The sequence below is a fragment of the Perca flavescens genome, chromosome 20, assembly GCF_004354835.1.
Source record: "Perca flavescens isolate YP-PL-M2 chromosome 20, PFLA_1.0, whole genome shotgun sequence".
Taxonomy (NCBI): domain Eukaryota; kingdom Metazoa; phylum Chordata; class Actinopteri; order Perciformes; family Percidae; genus Perca; species Perca flavescens.
The window spans coordinates 29,070,527-29,091,970 of NC_041350.1; the positions used below are offsets into that span (position 1 = coordinate 29,070,527).

General features: G+C 42.6%; 1 protein-coding gene across 1 annotated transcript in view; it reads left to right on the forward strand.

The window, feature by feature from the left end:
* The window catches only part of brf1a (BRF1 general transcription factor IIIB subunit a), a 131,013-nt gene that overhangs the window by 52,818 nt on the left and 56,751 nt on the right, over nt 1-21,444 (forward strand). The window lies entirely within an intron of this gene.

Sequence of the window (21,444 nt, forward strand, 5' to 3'; positions counted from 1 at the left end):
CATTTTTAGGCATAACAATCCCATTTGGTATCACTTTACCTCAAAGCAGATTAACTAGATTGGACGTTTTTCTTGGGTTTTGTCAGAGTCCTGATTTCTGGGGCATGGTAATCTCATTTGTCGGCAAAAATTAACTCTCAAGCTTCTCTCCCGTCACTGTTTTTAGATTTGAGAGGAATAGTGGGTGTATTTAATGGGTGGGTGTATTTAATGCATCTCGACTCTGCATACAGTAGTATGTAAAGAAATCTGATGCTTTTAAAACATTTCAGGCATTATGTTTGTCGTCTTTCTAAAAGCTTTCTGGTCTGATTGGGAATGCTGAGGTGATACCGTTGATCCTTTGCTGTGTCTGGTACCTACTGTATCCCCATAATAACCCATAATCAAGTTAAAGAATGCTCTCTCAGGTTTAATTGTCGTAATTAACTCTGCTCCAGGATGAAATTGGCTGAGCTGTGTGTGAAATTTGTCATCCCTTATTATGTATAACCCTTTTTAGTGTGCCGCAGACGGATAGGGAATGTGTGGGAGATGTTCAGGAGGCAAGGTAGCAGTTTCTCAACTCTTGGGGTGGATTTGTGCCAAAATACTGCAAGTTGTTGTTTTGTTTGATTGCAGCACATTCAGCTACGTCTCTCTGGAGAGGTTGTCTGTCACTTGTTTGTACCGAAACGAACAATGGCATTTAAACTCAGGTGAAGCAAATTACCTCACCAAGACAGGAAAAATAACTCTTTTATTGGTTAGGTGAACATTACCTGTAAAAATATAGAAAAAAAGTGGGGACGTGAGTAACATGACTTGGACTTGATTTAGACTCAAATCATGATTCTGATGACTATAGACTAAAATTAAAAATGAAAAAAGACTTGGAAGTTGAAATCTACTTAATTTAAGCGTTACTTCACTTGTACTTAAGCCTTTGGACTTAAAATGATTTTCTATCCTTTCCATCCTTAATGAAAAGATCCTCTCATAAAAAGTATGTGCAGTGAATAACTATATTTTCCTAACAACAGATATACTTTTAATCTTGTCTGACTGCAGCCAATCTTGTTGCACGAGCAGGAGGAAAAGGTACATTTTGCAGCTCCGATCAGCAGATAAATAATGACTTGTTTAAAGTTTAGGACTTGGTCCTGACTTGACTTGTTATGCCACATCAGCATGACTGCTCGTATTCGGCCTTTATTTCATGTCTCCTTAATTAGTCCGTCGCTCAATACTTTCTGACTTCCCCACCCGGTCTGTGGATCTCAGCTCCAAGCTTTCACAAAGATAAATAGTTTCTTCTTTAAAAAAAATTCAGTGATTTTCTAAAACCGCTAATCACTGTGGCTTTTATAAAAAAAAATGAAATTTGTGCATTTTTTGGGGACTATGTTCAGCCGTGGATGAATCCACAGTTGGTACTGTAGTGAGTGTTTGTGGCAGCAGGACAATGTATGTGGGATTGAGGCAGGTGTGTGTGTGTGTGTGTGTGTGTGTGTGTGTGTGTGTGTGTGTGTGTGTGTGTGTGTGTGTGTGTGTGTGTGGTGAAGGAACCTGTCAGCCAGTGCAGCAGTGTGGCTCACTGAGGTGTTTCTACAATAGACAACAACAATAGAGCTCTATAACACCGAGGAAGAACATACATCAGGCTGTGATATACACACACACACAATACTTTTTAGTAGATACATTAATTATTGTTTTGGTGTTGTCTGTGGATTTGTAGATTTAAAAGAAAAAGACTATTTCGACACACTTATCCTTGCGACGTTTGTTCACATGGTGTGCAGCCAGGTAACGCGAATAAAGATCCAAACCCAACAACAGCCTGAACTTTTCCGTGGCGGTAAACAAACCGTAGGCGTGATCACACCCTCTGTCAATATGACTTATTAACCGTTGCAAAAATAAAGCAGCTACAGGGATCCATCATGCGTTGCCTATAATTACCTAATTACGCGAGTGGGATGTTCTGCCCGGCCTCTATCTGGGTGTGCAGAGGCGGTGATGGATGTGAGGTAATGGTGCCATGCAGCTACATCTGCCCCGATGAGGAAACCTGTGTTTTTATGGCTCTGAGCGGGGGGATGGGGGAGAGGCCAGGGGTGGGAGGTGAAGTGTGTTTTGATGGATGGATGGATGTTATGAGGGAAGGGGCGATGAGGTGGTCTAATGTTTGGAGAACATCCTGTAACTTAAAGGTCACAGGTTTGAGGCCTCTTTGTGTCCATAAATACTGACCTGGGCCTCATGTCAGATCCCACCAACACTGATCCCTGCCATTAACCTCTTTATAGTTATATGATCATTGTCAACCTGATTTTGGCATTTTTGATATTGTGAATATTTTCGATTTACACTCTTTATATTTGCACTCTTCCCACTTTGTATTGCAACTGCTGAAAAGAAATTTCCCTCTGCATAAATCTTTTTTTTTTTTTTTTTTCTCCACAATGATCCCACATAGAATTTAAGAGCTTTTTTTATGAACACTCTCAAATATTAGAAATAATAAGGAATGGAAACTGAGGACTGAGGCTGGGAGAGGAGGGCGATGACAAAAACAAAAGTGCTTGGTCTCTAATTTAAACCTCATTTCACATCGACTGTCTCTTAACCGAGAACATCCGTGCTCACCATGAGATATATTGACTTAACAAGACAACAAGTTGTTCATCTGTGATCTATGATTGTAAGAGACAATGACACTGGGAAACACTTCCTGAGCTTAAGAAGGTTTGTAAAATAGATTTTATGACAATCCCATATGATTAACGATAACGATGCTTTTGGGAAACTGGTCCCAGTCCTGTCCAAGTGTCCTTTTTAGAAAGACGCTGATCCCTTTCCGTTCCTTTATGACACTCCTGTTCCATGGGGAAAGGCCTCTGTATAAACCTGCTTCCCTAAAACATCCATAGTTCAGGTCAAGCCACCCATTAACCTGATGAAAGTGTCCCCCCAGTAATGCCACTGACCTAATTTCATCAGGGGAATACACAATTGGGACAAGGTGAAGAGTGAGAGGAGCCACAGTTACCAAACTGCAATGAATCGCCGCTCTCTGAATCATAGGCTCTTATGTTGATTGTAATGTGTCTCCTTTTTAAAAAAAAATAAATAAAAAAGGTTGTTGTTGTGGAGTGATGTTAGTTTGAGTCATCCTCTTCAAGTTGACCTATCATGATGGTCATCGCATGTGGCCGTGAATGACAAAGTCGCCTTTAAAAGATGAAGCATGGCTGTGATTAAAGGGTTTAATTGTCAGTGGCCAGTGGGACTCGAGGCTGATCGCACCGTGCTGTGTGATTAGAGGGAAGCTGCTCACTCCTGTGTGTGTGTGTGTGTGTGTGTGTGTGTGTGTGTGTGTGTGTGTGTGTGTGTGTGTGTGTGTGTGTGTGTGTGTGTGTGTGTGTGTGTGTGTGTGTGTGTGTGTGTGTGTGTGTGTGTGTGTGTGTGTGTGTGTGTGTGTGTGTGTGTGTGTCTCTCTCTCTCTCTGTGTGTTTCTGTCTCTCTCTCTGTGTCTTCATTCTGCTTTTGCAGTGTGTGTTTTGGTTGGTGTAACAGAATGATGCTGCAGTGTTGAGACCATCCTTGACCAATCAAATGCAAAACTGAGTGACACTCGTGGGGATTAACTTTTCTGTTTTTCTCACCATTGGCAGAAGTTTCTGAAAACAATCTGACACCATCTCATTTTCTCAGAACCAGTGCAGTGCGGGTACACTTTATCATCTACTTTTACAACTCCGTAATAATGACCGCACCGGTGGCCGTGTTGCTTCATTTGACCCTTGTCAGTCGATGCCTGTAGCACACGCCCTACTCTCTTCATACTGACTATAAAGCAGTAGTCAGAACACAATAGCCAGCATGGGCCAATCAGGAAAGTCAAATAAGTAAAAAGTAAAATGGCGGCATTTCTGGAGCGCTAATGTCCATTAATGCTGGGAAATAAAATGCATCCTGACACCAGTTTAATGGTTTAATAGTAACATTTTGGGAGAATACACTTTCTTGCTGAGTTAGTTGAGAAAATTTATTACTCACATGTCTGTACGGTAAATATGAAGCTACAGCCAGTTAGTTTAGCTTAGCCTAAAGACAGGAAATGACAAAACAGCGAATATTTTTCCGATTAATCATTTGGTCAATAAAATGTCACGAAAATTGTGACAAATGTCCATTCCAGTTTCTCAAAGTCCAAGGTGATGTCTTTATGTCTTGTTTTGTCCCAAACTCAACAATATTCTGGTTAATATGATATAAAACCGAGAAAAGCAAGACAACTTTTTTTTTTTTAAGATAATTTTGTTAGGCTTTTCCGCCTTTAATTTTGACAAGACAGCTAGGTGAGAAAGGGGAGAGAGCGAGAGAGAGGGGGAAGACCTGCAGGAAATCGTCACAGGTCGGACCTGGACCTCTGCGTCGAGGCATAAACCTCTCAGTATATGTGCGCCTGCTCTACCCACTAAGCCAACCCAAAATAGTTGATTCATTTTTCTGGTGAAGGACTAATCGTTTAGTCGACTAATCATTGCAGCAATAATATTGGTACAAACCTGGAATTTGGCTGAATATATAATACTGTGGAGGAAATGCAGATTAATTTTGAGAGAAGGAACAAGCAGATGCCAGTGATGAGCTAGGAATAAGGTTCACACTGTCCCACAGATCCAACCTGACCCGGACATGATTCCTTTCAACATATCACCAAGCTGGAGCCTTCTAACCTGGATCTCTGCCCCATCCTTGGGCCCCCCTTCTGAAACACAGGCAGCTCATTGTAGACAAAGCAGCAGCAAGACGAAATCCTGATTACATCACCCTAATCTTACATCACCTAGTCGTATGTTACATCAGATTTTGGCTCATAGCTGTGGGTTACCTGTAATGGTTTGTTTGTTGACATTTACAATCTTACAAAACCTTCGCTTGTGGCAGCAGATTTCTGCTTCAGTAAAGCCACTGTTTTCTTTTCTCATATTTTGCTGTTGTGATATTTTCAGTTGCCTCTTCCACCTCCACATGTCTGCTTTCCAACGTGGATTCAACCATTAAAGTCGCTCAACCTTAAAAAACCAAACAACGTGATACATTTAACCTGCTTCATGTCTGTGTTGCTGTTGCATTTCAAATCGCTGCCTGGAAACGTGTCGTGTCTTTGGTCTGTGTTATTGGTCTAATCTTTGATGCTAGTGACATGCAGCGAAAAGGCAAAAACAAGTCCTTTTTTAAAGTGCTCATATTTTGCTCATTTTCAGGTTGTAGTTCAATTGTATTTAGAGGTTGTACCAGAACAGGTTCATGTGGTTTAATTTTCAGAAAACACCATGTTTTTGTTGGACTGCACATTGCTACAGCTCCTCTTTTCACCCTGTGTGTTAAGCTCTCTGTTTTAGCTACAGAGTGAGACATCTCACTTCTGTTCAATCTTTGTTGGGAGTCGCACATGAGCAGTACCTAGGTAAGGACTACTAGCCAGTCAGAAGCAGAGTATGAGGGCGTGCCCTGACAGTAGCTAGGTAAGGACTACTAGCCAGTCAGAAGCAGAGTATGAGGGCGTGCCCTGACAGTACCTAGGTAAGGACTGCTAGCCAGTCAGGAGCAGAGTATGAGGGCGTGCTACGCTAGCAACTAGGCGAGCATTATAACGTGTGTTACACGTTTGTCTCTGAAGTAAAGGCTGGACTACAATAAAGCTGTTTGTGAACAGTTTTTTTCTGTTGGAGATGGTAAGGCCCTTTGGAGGGGGGATTTTTGGCTTTTTCACTTTCTAAATCTATAACATGCACAAAGATGTATAAAACAATAACGGAAAGGGAAAAAGCCAAAAAGCATAATATGGGCACTTTAAGAACGTCATGAGTCCCTTCTTCAGTTTAATAACTGTGACCGTTTGGTTGAAATGGACAATTTATGTGCAAGTTGCGTGTCTTCCGATGTTTGGTACTCCTGTTTTATTTGTGTGCCATCATTGTGTTTGGAAACGAACATATGTGTCTGATTACACTTGTAGTGTGTGACCACTGTGAGGGTTAGTGTGTTAGTTTATGTAGCTCCATGCCCACTGCCAGTGTTTTCCTGCCTCTGTGTTTTTGTTTGGAGGCTGGTTACATAGAGCTGGATGCAGATGGAGGTTCTGTGGATTCAGGCTGGTCCTGGTCTGGTTCACTTCTTACGGCTAATTGTGGTGGGTATGGGAAGGGCAGGGGGGGTGGTGGTGTATCATGGCCCCCCCAAGCTCAATCTTTGAAGTATTAAGTGGACAGAGTACCTTGTCATTAGGGCCGAGCCTTTCATCTGTGAGTGTAGTATTTGTGGACATTGTTAGTAGAGGGCAGGGCACTGGAGGAAGAGAAAGAGGGTGTAATTTTGGATTCTCTCAGGAAAAGCGCAAGAAAGAAAACATAGTTTGGAAAATTGTGAACGCAGACAGCCACACAAGAGCTGTTATTGTGTATTTACTAGCAAGGACACATAACGTTCATTATTTTCGTATAGTTTTTATCAATTTTCACCCCCAAAAAATACCCCGGTTTGAAAAAGCCAAGTGGTGAGTTTCAACTGATTATCACAGATTGTGTGTCCCAATCATCCAGCAGAAGACTCAAGAGACCTCTTATGCTATTGACATCTTTTAATAAATGAGATTGGTATCAATCTTCTCATCTAACTCTCTGCAAAAGAGGTAAAAGTCAGTAGCCTTTCCTCAGTTGCGCCACCTCTGTTCAGGAGAAGACTGCAGCTAGTGTCGTGACCACCACGCGCCAGTATCAACAGTTACGGCGCTCCCATGACATCACATTGTCGTGCGACAGGTCGTGAACAGCGGGTATACCGCTCGCTTCAATGGTCTAGTGCTCATAGCTTAACCCAGTGTCCCTGTATACACAGACCGTTCCAGTGGATAATTTTTTTTTTTGTATTATTTTTTTTTTTAAAGGAACACGACAACTTATTGGGAATTTAGCTTATTCACCGTAACCCCCAGAGTTAGACAAGTTGATACATACCCTTCTCATCTCCGTGTGTGCTGTAAGGCTGTCTGACGGCTCCAGCAGCATCAGGCCAGCACAGAACATGCAGGTGAATGGTTCCAGTAATCCTACTGCTCCGAATAAGTGACAAAATAACGCCAACATGTTCCTATTTACATGTTGTGATATATAGAGTCACAGCATGTACAAAAAACAACGTAACATGAGACACAGCCTTCTTCTAACTGTAAACAAACCAGGAACTATATTCTCAGGCAGAAGAATATAGTACTTGGGCGGAGTGATATGCTCGCAGCAAGCCTGTCTGAGAATATAGTTCCCGGTTTGTTTACTGTCAGAAGATGGCTGTGTCTCATGTTACGTTGTTTTTTGTACACGCTATGACTCTACAAATCACAACATGTAAATAGGAACATGTTGGCGTTATTTTGTCACTTTTGTCACAATTGGGAGCAGTAGGCTAGTTGGAACCAGTTACCTGCAGGATCTGTGCTAGGCTAAGCTAATGCTGGAGCCGTCAGGCAGCATTACAGCACGCACGGAGATGAGAAGGGTATGTATCCACTTGTCTTACTCTGGGGGTTACGGTGAATAAGCTAAATTCCCAATAAGTCGGCGTGTTCCTTTAAATGACGACTCCCGCTCTCTGCACAGTGACTTTCAGAATGGAGTTCATAGTCTTTTATAGTTTATGAAAACAGCTTTGTTCCAGCAGCCTTCACTCAGATGAACAACTTGTAGCAACATTGAAAAGATGCACAAATCCGTTTTTTTTGGCGGGTGTAATTCGGGAGAAGGAAAATGTTTCTACGTGAAACTGCTCACAGCCAGGTCTGTGGAATATCTTGAGTAACCGGGTCCTGATTTCTGGAAGGAAACATTGCTGTTGAGTTTCTCAAGTGTATTTTTTTTTTTTATGCCATCTAGTTCCATTATATTGGAGAGAAGGCAGACATCTCTGCAGTCAATGTATCCAACACTGGGCAACTCACACAACACTATCTAGTCTGATAAATAGCACTAGAGGTAAGAAGACAAATATGTATTTTTGGAGTGAACTGTCCATTTTAAAGGATTTCTTAAGAATATGAACTGTGCATCCACTTTGGAAATGCTGTTGTCAATGAAACAGCTGTTCATCCCTAGTTAAACTCTTTTCAATCGGTCACCCTGTTGTACCCCGCTCCCTCATCGAAGGCCTGTCAGCGTAATGGCATTTTCATTAACTTGTGTCATCCGAGGAGAAACTGAGAGCAGTCTGCCGACAGAAGGAGCGTGATTCCAGCACCTTCCGGATGACTTTGTCACATTGGTCTATAGCCTTATTCTTTGGGGAGCTCTGCCCCGCACCATTAGAGGCAGCATTGATTGAGGCACACAGTTTTTCAGCGCAGCACTTAGTTCAATCAATGACATTTGCCCTGACCTTAACTACCCCAGTGAGCACAGCTCCCCAGCTCTTGTCAAACCACTCTGCTGTTTTTATTGCCTGAAAACGTCTGGGAACAGGGCCGTTTGAAGTCTTTGAAACTCTAGATTTCAGCCGGGCCTTTTTGCTCTTTGAAGAATCCATTTTATTTTCAGGATCTAACTTGGTTTCAACACCCCTTTTTTGTAACCATTTTACAGGTATAAGGCTGCGTTTAGGGAAGCAGTCAGTGCTCCCCAGACACGGACCTGTTGTCCTAAAACATTTTCTACAATCCATCCTCCTCACTAACTGCAATTACTGCAGTGAGTCGTAGCTCTCAGCCGTTCGGGGCGTGGTAGAAGCTCCTAACAGATCTGCACTACTCTCTCTCTCTCTCTCTCTCTCTCTCTCTCTCTCTCTCTCTCTCTCTCTCTCTCTCTCTCTCTGTCCACAGAGGAGTCGTTCAGGGATGAAAGAAAATTCAGAGTCTCATCCTGTGCTTTAGTATCCGCACACTTTACCTCCTTAGCAGTCAGATGTGTAGAAAAAAAAAGATCTACAAGCTCTTTTGTGTTGTCTTTTGGAAAGCTAATGAGGAGAGAGGCAGCTCTCCGAACCAGCAGGTCCCAGGTTTGATCCCAGCGTCTCCAACTCTGGGATTGTTCCGACAATTCCACATTTAAGTGCAACAATCTGCTTTATTCTGTCTCGTTTAATTATGGTAAAAGACATTTCCTCAGACAAAGGAAACTGCACTGGAGAAAAGTTGAACTACCTCACCACATTTTATGATTTACATTTTACTTGCTCTTATGGAGAATAAGTGTTGAAGGCTTGACGGCTGAGTCTGTGACCAAACGACTTGTGAAGGACAGCTGTGGATGTGTAACTGTAAAGAAATGAAGCAGGGAGTTGTTGAAAAAACTCGTCTGTATAATTGGCCTCCTTCAGTTTAAGGGACATTAAATAATTTTTATATTACTAGGGCTGGGCAATATGAAGAAAATTAAATATCACAATATTTTTGAAGAAATACCTCTATCGATATTGCGACGATATTGTAGGGTTGACTATTGGTGCTTATACAAAATATTTACACATATTTGTGATGAATAATCATCATTAATGTGAATATAATGACTAAGTGGCTAAAGGCAAATAAAAGAACAGTCTAAAGTCAGAAAATTACATCACTTTACAGCAGGGTTTCCTGCAGCACTTTGCAGCTTAGGCCTAAGCTTAGCCTGAGCAAGACGGGCATGCCGCCTTAACTAGGTTGTTAAAAAAGAAAAAACGCTATCTGTCGTGTTACTCTGTCCTGTTTCCTCCCTTCCATTCCAAACTGTGACCAACGCCAGTCTCCCTTCTCTGCAGAAGGCATTCAAATTAAAAATAACGTCTGTACTACAGAGGACGGATTCACTTTAAATCAAACCGTGCCAAATTTCGGTACCCAAGAGCGCATAAACGTGAGCATATCTGACGTCTCTGCATCTTGACACAGAGCGCTCCGATTGCAGACTCTCTCTCACAGACACACACACACACACACACACGCAGAGCTGTGGTGCCGATGCATTGAAACAACGTTGACTTTGTTAAAGTCACAGTGAGTCACGGCAATGCCGGTAAAGCGGTTGCAAGTGTGTTTACACTTTTCCGAACCCCACGCAGACGCCGTATATAACGGCAAGGTGAAAGCTGTCACGGTAGGGGCTTACCCCCAATTTCCACCGGTTGTGGAACGTCTGCAGATCCGCTCCGGAACGGCAGCAGAGTCAATAGGTTTCCATTAAAGTCACTGTGTGTCATTGTAACTCCGGCAATTCAGCACAGGGCATATGGTGCGGGACAGGAAGTCGAGCACAGAAGCAAAATAAAACATCCGGTTCATTTTCAAAATTTGCTCACGGCGGATCATATTTCCCTGCACTCCACCTTAACACCACCTTAAAACGCCCAAAACGCGACAGATTTGATTTGACGCTCCTTGCAGCTGAGGGAAGCCAGCTTCCATTGAAAATGAATGACTTCCGGTATCTTTAGACGCTCAAGTCGGCGGCAGTGTGTACGTACAGCTTCTTTGTCATTTACCTTTTTGACGATCAATAGGACGATCAATAAACTTTCTCAGGTCTTGACTTGTACCTGGCCAAGAAAAAGTCTAGCACAAAATCCCCCGAAAAACCACCACATGCAGTTTTCACAGCATCATATTTATACCGATTTAAACAAGCAAAATATGAGCTGAGCCCTGTAGTTGTTGGTTACTGTTATGCATCATGTCAGTGGTGGTCCTCACAAGTCTAGTACAGTGTGTGTGGTAAACAATGTTTGTGTGGTGGGGGAGGGGCGTTGAAAGACATGAATCCCAGCACCTGTCAGATAAATATTTGATTGAGTGGTATTTGTCAATCCACAGCAGTTTGAAACCTGTGGCCATCTTCTTTAAAATCCAAGTGTGTTGCCCCTTTAATTGTTAATGAGTTATTACTCATTGATGCAGCCAATCCATTCACAAATGTATTCATTTCCTCTCTGTTGCGACAGCTGGGCAGGCCGGAGTGTGTGTGTGTGAGAGGGAGGGGGGAGTGTTTACAGTGCCTGGGGCGGTACAGTAGAGCTTGATGGACATATGGCCGGATGGACACAACCTCTGGGAGGAGGAGAGCGACTGGATGGGATGGCAGACCGACAGGTGGTGACAGCGCAGGGAGACAGGCGTCACTGATACACAGCAGAAACACCAGAAGAAGAACAAAAGTCTAATGTTTATTGCAAGCTCAGGCCGCTCTCTGTGGACGGCCAATCATACGCTTTCCGTGACTCAGTACAAGCTGTGCTACCTCAGCAGCAGTTTGGTGTGGAATATGAAATCAGGCTGTGTGTGTGTGTGTGTGTGTGTGTGTGTGTGTGTGTGTGTGTGTGTGTGTGTGTGTGTGTGTGTGTGTGTGTGTGTGTGTGTGTGTGTGTGTGTGTGTGTGTGTGTGTGTGTGTGTGTGTGTGTGTGTGTGTGTGTGTGTGTGTGTGTGTGGCAGTTAGCAGTCAGTCTCTCTGGAGAGATGGCTGCAGCGGCCCGTCACCGCAGCCGGCTGTGATTGGAGATGATGTGCGTCTTCTGGCCCGAGGAGGGAAAACGAAGCCGTCTCGTCTGCCGCCGCCAGCCTGACGGGAGATGACAGCTACCGTTTAGTAGGCAGGGAAAGGCAGGAAACCTCTCGCCCCTGGCTGTTGCGTCACAGCAGATTTTACAGCTTAACCTCCTCCCCCCTCTTCCCTCTCCTCCTTCCCTCCTTACGCAGCAGGACTGCGGGTTTTATCAGGGCTCTCACACAAGTCGGGGACTCATGAAAGAAGATTTAGGTTTAGAATTATGTTAGACTTGCAATGTGTAGTGTATAGGGATGTAACGGTATAAACATTTAACCTCACGGTTATAGTGACCAAAATTATCACGGTTTTCGGTATTCTCGCGGTATTTTTAAAATTGTGTTCAATACGTTCAGAAAGCACTGATAGGCCTACACAAGCTGAAATAGTTTCAAAAAGTGTAACAGTGTTTATTACAAAAATATAGGCAATAGACTTGTAAAAACTATTAAACTACTGAAACACTGGCCCACTGTAGGGGGTCCGGTAAGAACTTGAACCAGAGATGTTTGACTTTGAGATCCAGGAAGATTTATTTACAACTCCAACATGAAGTTAACTATGAAGTTATATCTGACGTAACTTGTGAAGTTGGATGTGGTTCTGAAATATAAGCAAATTATAATGCACATTAATAAACATCTGACTTACTATTAACATTATTTACCAAAACTAAATGTTATAGCCACCAGCATATAACAAGAAACGATGCTAAGAATTACATAAATTTCTCTGTAATAATTAACATAAATGTAACATATTGCTCAGTGACACAAACTGAGAATAAGCCACATCTATAACGGAGCAAACTGTGTAATACACCTTTAATAGCTAAGCACATGGCTCCACAGCACTAGTCATTGCTAGCAAATTGCCCTAACACAACCTGAATATCAACACGTGACTGCACAAGTAATATTAAAGGTGCCCTGCCACACATATTTCATTACTTTTTGGTAATGTCTAAAGTTCTACCATGGACTCTGTAACATTTTTCTGTTTAAAAAATGCTTTGGTTACCTTGTTTCAAGCCATTCTAGCGTGGTATAGAAAGCCAGCAGGAAGACTCAGCTCAATTTGTGCCAGTTCTCATTAATATTCAACAAGCTAAGCTGTTTGGCTCTGATTGGCTAACAGCTAGCCAATGAGAGCCTGGCTATCAGCATCGTTTACCCAGCTCAACTGGGCGAGCTCATGAATAGTAATGAGCTCAGGCAACATGATTTTTGTAATTGGCCTAATTTCTCTGCTTATTTCTTTTTTAGTGGCTAGAACTGACAGAGGAGGTAGCAGTTCATTTTCACAACATAACACAAACACATATGGACCTAACCTGTTTCAAAAAATGCAAGTAAAAACGGTTTTGTGTGGCAGGGCACCTTTTTAAACAATCTTCACATCTATCAGCTATGCAGTAAGAAACAAAGCAACAGCAATATTATCAAGGTGATAATAAATATATTTCTGTCAAAATAAATGTCATATCATAACATGGGCTAAACTTATCTAGCCTCGTGAGACTGTCCTGATCTTGAGAGCTCCAGTTTTCCCCTCGCAGATCAGTCTGGCATCTTGAGATAGAGAACATTTGGAGCCGTTCACCAAACGACCGGGCCAATCAGCGTTGGTTTTGAGGCAGTTTTAGGTGGTGATAGACAGATGGTTTATCCAATCAACTAACCAGTATTTTCAGCCAGCGGTAGCCCTAATTCTGTTAGTTGCTCGCTAATGCTTTTTTCTCTTGGATCCTTCTTTTGGAATATGGTCCAGGAACCTGAAAGGGTGTCTTTTATTCCTAAATTCTCGTTACACAAACGGCAAATATCATTTACCGACATGTTGCTTGCTTGCTGAGCTAACGAGCTATGCTTTGCCTGCAGCAGCAGGGGCGGGCTTGTGGTTGTATTTTCATACGCTTCGTTGATCTGATTGGTTGATTTGGCCCGTCTATCACCAACATAGGTGATAGACAGATGGTTCATCCAATCAGCTAACCAGTATTTTCGCCCCTTCCCAAAAGTTCTCCAACGGAAAGTTCCCAGATGGATATGCCGAGCAAATGCAAAGAAATCCATCTGGCGGAGTCAGGTTAAAAAATGTATTGAAATATGAATAAACGTAGCTTTAAGGTTTACACAGATAACTAGGCAGTAAAACCAATGACAGTTTAACAAGCTACAGAATAGTTTTAACTTACGTCCTGGGCTACACACATCACTTCAACAAGTCCGAAAACGGGAACGGAATGATAAAGAAAAAAGTCTGTTTAGAGCTGCTGTATCTGTCCCCTCCTCCTGTCTGAGCGTGAGTGATTGGCAGGAGATCAAAGCGATGACTCTCGTCACTGATTGGTCACAGTCATTGTTGCACAGTAGAGGAATTACCGTATAGTACAGGATAAGCTCGCAGGCAGTTTCGACTTACATGAGCTGTTTAGGTTTAATTACTAATGTTAACTAGCATTTTAGTTAATAATAATTAGCCTGTGCCTATGTTATCTCCTTACATATACCTACACTCTCCGTCTCTGTAAGATTGGGAATGATTGAGATTTCTCTTGGCACAGCTACCAGAAGACTTACAACTTTCAGACACGTTGCTCACGTCACATTTACGTCGTCTCTCTCAGTTGGAGGCTGCTCAGTAACGCTCAGCACTCACCGGAAAAGTTCTTCTAATATCCTTCACTGGTCTCTGTCCAGAGCAACGGCATCTGGTGGTCCATTCTTATATACTGTCTATGCCTTTTATACAAGGCTGATAAATGTCCTGAGCACTGTCATCTCCTCTTTCCGCCATGATTCCAACTTCAAGAAATGCTCTGTAGGCTACGTATGCCCGCGTGGCAACTTCAGGAGACTCGGTGAAGCTGGGAACACACGCTTTCAACACGTGGTAATCCACCATGCTAATAATATTTCAAATGAAAACGGTAATTGTTATCAACATTTGTACCGTGGTTTACTGTTACACCGGTAATCGTTACATCCCTAGTAGTGTATAGTGTATAGAGAAAGGGGAGAGCGGGGGATGACATGCAGGAAATTGTCACAGGTCGGATTCAAACCCTGGACCTCTGCATCGAGGCATAAACCTCTCAGTACATGTGCGCCTGCTCTACCACTGAACCAACCAACCGGCCACAACACCACAGACTTTTGTGGTTTTGTGTTCTTTCCCCTACCAAGCTTCATCACTGGTTCCCTTTAACCGTTAACACAAGCTTTGTTCACGTCACTGAAACCAAATCTACTGGAGATGTTCCGATACCGATACCAGTATCTGTATCGGCTCCGATACTGCCTAAAACGCTGGTATCGGTATCGGGAAGTACTGGAGTTTATGCACCGATCCGATACCACGTAATAAAGCCCTGAAGAAAATCTACGTTAAAGTAGTTTATTTATGTTCTTTTTCCATTATAACTGACTGTCAAACTGGAGAATAAAAGAAAGTTCTGGGGCATTCATTGTTTGTGTTTGTTCATGTTTCACAAAGAGTTTAACCTGAGCCAGACCGACAACAAAGATAGAAATCATATCCCATCCATACAGGGACAGTAGTATACAGCTGTTAAAACATAATGAAATATATGACACTCTGGTATCGGATCGGTACTCGGTATCGGCCGATACGCAAGTTCAGGTATCGGAATCGGTATCGGGAATCAAAAAAGTGGTATCGGGCCGTCTCTAAAATCTACTTACGAGTACAAATAAAGTAACCTGAACCTAACTACATGTCAGATCCTGTGGTTATGGAGATGCAGCGTGGAGACGGCAAGCGCTGCGATTGGTCAGCCTGGACTGCTTGTGTTCTCTTACAAGTTTCTGCTGCTGGTGGAGATTGTTGATAGTGAAGAAAACATGAAGCAAGTTGGAGAAAGACTCTGTTATCATCTTCCTTCTGCTCGCCGCAATCGGCGCTCTCATCACAGTGAATAAAAGAAGGTAAACGGGGTGAACGGGGGGTGTTACCTGGCCCGCCTTCACTCTGCATCACAAATTAGATGAAATCATTTAAACACCTTACTGTGCAGAATATGATTACAACGGGCTGATATGTAAGATGCATCCGTCTACTGTATTAGGAGTGCTATCAAAATGTAAACCATGTCCTAGGACTGCCATTAACCCCTTGTGTCGAGCATAAGAAAGAAGTTCTTGTTGCACTCACAGTGACAATATAACAAGTTGTTGCTCTATCACAATGCATCCTATGAAATCCACTTTCTGTCAAAAGTTCAACCAACTAATACGAGAGCAGGAGTCAAAGCCAGGGTGTCATGATTTAGTATATATACTTTAATATGAAGGTACAGTACACGGCTGGAAGGATCCTCACAAGAGAACTAGTAGAGCCTCTGAGTCTGAGCACTGCATCTCCATATCCGGATTTGAAATAAATATAATTTATTTGTTTTGAAAGGATCCCATTTCTGCACACTTGGGTCAATTCAAATTGCATTCAAGTCTTCAGTCAAAGTGGACTCTGGCTCAGAGCTGAAAGAAGAGCGGAGCAGCAGGTAGCATCTCTGATTTCCAGCTACATCAGCGTTAATGTGGTCGAGACGAGCCGTTTCAGTCCTCAGCAGGAAGACTTAAGCTCAGAGAAGCAGACTGAAGCTAAACGGTCACAGCTTTGGTTCCCCACACTGCCATCCTGGGCAGCTACTTGTGAGAAGCCCTTGAGCAAGGCAGTGACTCAATATGGCCAAATGGATTTCATGCAGAAGGTCCCTTTTATCCTGAAATTGACGTTCTTTAAAGTTTTAAGATGATTCATGGTCACCATCGGAAACAGCCTTCTTCAGGAGCTTTTGTTTGTATCACAGTCTTCATCAGCGGATGAAGTGGAGATTGTCCAGCTGTCGTTTTCATTTCTTTCTCAACATTTTAAAGTTAGTCTTAAAGATCTCTTTTTCGTTCTAATTCTCTTTTTCGTTCTAATTGGCGATACATATGGCGATAAGTGGTATTCACAGGTTTGATGGATTTTACTTCCCAGAGATCCAAACGATGTCATCTGTGTGACGTCAGTCAGTTGCCATCTCCCTTTTCTTTCTTTGGCCGTAGTAACCTTTTACTCGCAACGCTGGCAGAGAACGGAAAAACCGGCACGCTGCTTCCTACACCAGACACTGAACCCCAAGATGCTCCCGAGATACTATATGTATAACTGTTCACTGCTCCAAATACTTAGGATGGGTTAAAAATGCAGTAATTAAATGTCACTGCATTGTTGAAGAGCAAGTAAATGGTACTTGGACTGCATTTACTAAGCTTCTTTCTAGTCGTAGCGACCTCTCAAAGTGCTTTACAACAGAAGCCAGCATTGACCCATTCACACACACACACACACACATCCATACACTGATGGCAGAGGCTACTGCGGGAGGTGCCACCTGCTCATCAGGAGCGATACATATTTACGTGCCTTGCCCAAGAACACTTTGACATGTGGACTGCATGGGCTGTTGAATCGAACCACCCACCTTCTGATTAGTGGACAACCGACCCTCTTTCTGTCTCCTAAACGACCACCACACTCTGTTGCGTTAGCTCCGCCTACCTCCGGCAGACGCGTCACTAACTGTGCGCTCCTTACTGTGCCAGCTCGTAAAAAACTGCAAATGCAAGAGTTTTCATCACTGGGCCGTTAAAATTGCGATTAAAAGTTCATCCTTGACCTTGTAGAGCTCTGAGGAAGATTGTGTGATTTGATTGAAAGCTCCAGACCTTCTAATATATATTGTGCTGAGTTTGTTTTACCAGCTGTTGAGTTTGAAACATTTCAAAGATTTCAAAAATCAACAGTAAATGTCAGCCTGTTATCACTTAGAAAAGAGCCATTTAGCACCCACATTCCACCTTCGTCCAGACAGAAATCCATTAGAGAAGAGGCGTACGTGCGTACGTACGTGTGGGTGTAGACCCACAGTTGCTTAGAATATACCAGAATGCATTGCAACTGTAAGACATTTTGTGCTTTGAGTCAGTGCTTGTGACTCCAGCATATTCTTGACTGAAAAGCAAAAATAGAAAATCAATATCGGAAGCAGAAACACATGTAGAAAGTTAAAGGAAAGTGGCTCCGCCAGACAAAGAACACTGCCACTTCTCATCTTTGCTGGAGCTCTTTGAACATCGCAGACTGATGATGTAGAACAGCAGACGGAGATCCGCGGGCGGATTTACTTCCATAGACCGTTTGTAAATATTTTCATGCAGATGAGCATGTGGTTTTGGTGCCTACAAGAAACACAGTGCTGATTCATCGGCGTGGCAAAGGCAACATTTGGCTAAACATTCCTGTGGCAGTCGTCAAATGTTTGATTCTCATGCACAACAATGCACACATTAAACGGCTCTCGTTTTGATGACCGCATTCTCCAAATTCTTCCTCTGGAATGCTGACTGACCAGAGACTGTCCTACTTATCCATCAAAGCATCAATCTGTTCATCTCATAATATTCTTACATTGTCGATTCACTCAGTGCTGATGATTAATTAATCCCACTCTCGTGACGTAAAAATGACACACTGTTCTGGAAAAATAGGCCGAATATCAACGCAGGACAAGACATCTCTTTGATCAAAGCCATTTATTCAAAATATGGAAAACTTGGTGTACGCTGTTGAAAAGATCCGTCACTTTTAATAGAAACGTTCGCCTGAGAGGACGCAGTCACAGATGGCAAAGAGAGGTAGCTGAAAAACAATATGGCTGCTCAAAACAATGGAAACAAAACTGACGTAATCTCTTGCTACTGTTTAGAGCAGTTTGTATTTTACTTGTAAGTATTTGTGCAGGAAAACAGTACAGTTTAATTTAAACACAAATAAATCTTTACTCGTTTGTTGGAATACTCCAGACGATCTAAGTTTTATCGCCTACTACCAAAAGGTTTAAAGTGTTCAGACTAAACGCAAAGCTAATTTCGGCTTTGGTATTCACTGAACTGTGCAATTGTTAGCCGGGAGATAGCTAGGAACATACAGACCTAATGTCTGTGATGACCGCTCCGACTCGGTCTCTGACTGATCCCAGAACTTACCAGGAACTCCGTTTTTTGTTATTTTCCTCTAGACTGCTCTCCTCCTTGTTGTATCCATACAAATTGTAGTCAAAAAACCCTTTCTTGGATAAGTGAGGAAAATCTTGTTGTTCAACTTGTGCAGATGACCAAACCTTTTAGGGAGACGATTTGGGTCTCCTCTCCTACCAACAGTCAACCAAATAGTTTTAGTTTCTATAAAAGCCTTAACTAAAAAGATATCAGTTCAGAAAATAGCCAAGGTCGTTTTGGAAGTCACTGACAAAATCTCATGTAGGATCTTTTTTTTAGATTTTGCATTAATATAATAAGAAAAAAACATTCAAAGTAATGAAAATGCCTACATTTTTGCTAAAAATGTACACTTGGCTAAGGTGGAAGAGTAACTTTTTGTTTTGATAACTCTTCTCCTCCAGAAAGACCATAAGGTAAAGAATAAAAAGAGCAGGTGAGCCCAGGAGCCCCTGTGGTCGAGGACACGTACCAGGTAACCACAACGCCCCCTGACATTTGTTCCATGTGTGCACAGTGGAGACAAATTCATTCATTAAAATATCATAAATGCCATCTTCGGTAGAATACTGCAATACAAATGTCACGACGGGACACAGTCACTGATTCTTGTTTTAATAATCTAATATTGTCCCGTCCTCTTGAATACATTCACATAACCCGAGCTAATGAAAAAGTCATGCCCCGTTTGCATTTTAATTGACCAAATTTTTAGATTTTTCCTTAAAACTGCTCATTTGGATGGAAACACGGCTGTTAACACAGCTCAGAGGGTTAGTACCTTGTCTCAGAGGTTATGTTTACTGTCCTGTTTGTCCGTTTATTAGATTATCTCAAAATCTAGTGATTATTTGAGCATGTACAGATGGGTAACAATAATCAAAATGTGAGATTTCTTAAATCAAATTAATTTTGAGTTGATGTTGGCACCCCTGTGGACAAAAGCGGAAGTGTTTCCATGAGCACCACCACCTCAGGTCGCAAAGATCTGCAGCTGCCAGACTCCCTTTAGAAAACCTCATTTTACTGCAGCAGGAGCCCCCCAGTCCTGGTTCAGGTTCTGCCGTGACTCCCTTTCCTCCAGCGGGCCCAGCAGTACGGCCTGGGCCTCCAGCAGCATGGTGTTGCTGTTGGCTCCCAGATAGCGGGTCCTGCAGCCGCAGACAGAAGCTGTTGTCCCGCTGCAGCCTCTCTTTGTCTGCCGGTTTTGATCAAACAAACAGGAGTTGTAGTGCATTTGTTGGGGACTATTTTCAGGGGCGGATTAATCCACATTTGGTGATTTAGTATTTGTTGTAGCCGGAATGGTGTACATGGGATTATGTCAAAATAAAGTGTGTGTGTGTGTGTGTGTGTGGTAAAGAAGGAACATGTCAGCCAGTTTAACAGTGTGGCTCGCTGAAGGGTTTTTATGGCACAGAGGAAGAAGATATATCAGTGTGTGATACAAACACAGTAATTGTTAGTACATCAGTTTAGTTTTGGTTTTGGAATTGGTTGACAATAACAAGAATACTGTAAAAAAAAAAAAAAAGTAACCCAATGCATTTATCAGCATAGCTGTATCATAGATCAAAACTAGTGGGATCCAGTGTGCCTCCAGGACTCTTATCGCCCACAAGTATCTCCCTGCTCCCCATCCTGCTCCGAGGGGAGGGTGAGGAGGAGGAGGAGCAGGTGGTTGTGTGGGCGTACGCTCAGTCTGGGCTTCTCCAAGGTCTGGGAGGTCAGGTTTTAATGGGCTGGCCCGGCCCGCCCGTGTCAGCGACAATCTAGCACTTTATTTATTGCCTCGGCTTGCTGGTTATTTCTCCGGGGCAGAGCTGGCACCGAGCCTTATTACCTCGTACTACAGCAGGGAAGGACTTCTACACCAGGAGCTGTTTTCTGTTGTGTTGACGATCTGATCCAGAGATGCAACAGTAGAACAGGAGGTAGAGGGAACACTGATGTATCCTTGCTGCAGATAAAAACAAAGATGCATAGATTTTTGTAAAATAAAGGGTCGTGCGAACAGTTTTTTTTTTTTTTGCTACATGCAGGACAATATCTTTGTTTCTAATGGACTCAAATTTGTATATGCAAAAGTTATAACGTCACATACGCAACTTTTGGGTGTGTAGTCCTTCACGTTACATATTTTCAGTCTTATACTTGCGACAAACTGTGACTTTCTCGACTTGCAAAATGTTCTTTTAAATCGACAACATCCCATGTGTAGTAACTCATGGCACACTTCAATCAAGATTACAAAATTATTTGTCTTACCTTTCACTATTCATATATTTCGGACATAAGGCCCCATGGTGATCCACCGGAAGGCCTCTCTCTAGCTTTGAACATTTGGTCGTCTCTAATTGATATCATCAGAAATGGAATACTTTGTTTATTTCCACATCCTTCTCACAGTAAGGTATCCACGTTTGGCACCATCCGATGTGTACCTTTTACGAAGACCTTGTATTAAAAACGGATGCCATCTGGCAACTCGCACTGTAGCCGACAGCGCTGCACTTCTGTGCAGATGGATTAACTGTTGTTTGTCAAGAAATAGTTCCAGCGCCTAACTCCCTCTTAATCCACAAAATGTTGTTTTGTGTGCAGATTAGGCAAACGAGATTAGTGTTTGTTAGTCAGCTTTAGAAGTTTTTAGCTTTTTCCTCTGTTTCCAGTCTTTGTGCTAAGCCAAGCACCACCCGTTCCAGCTCCGTACTTAACGCATACACATAAGTGATATCAGTCTTATCATCTAACAATTAGAAAGAAAACAAATAAGCATGTTTCCCAAAATGTCGAACCATACCTTTTTAACGACATT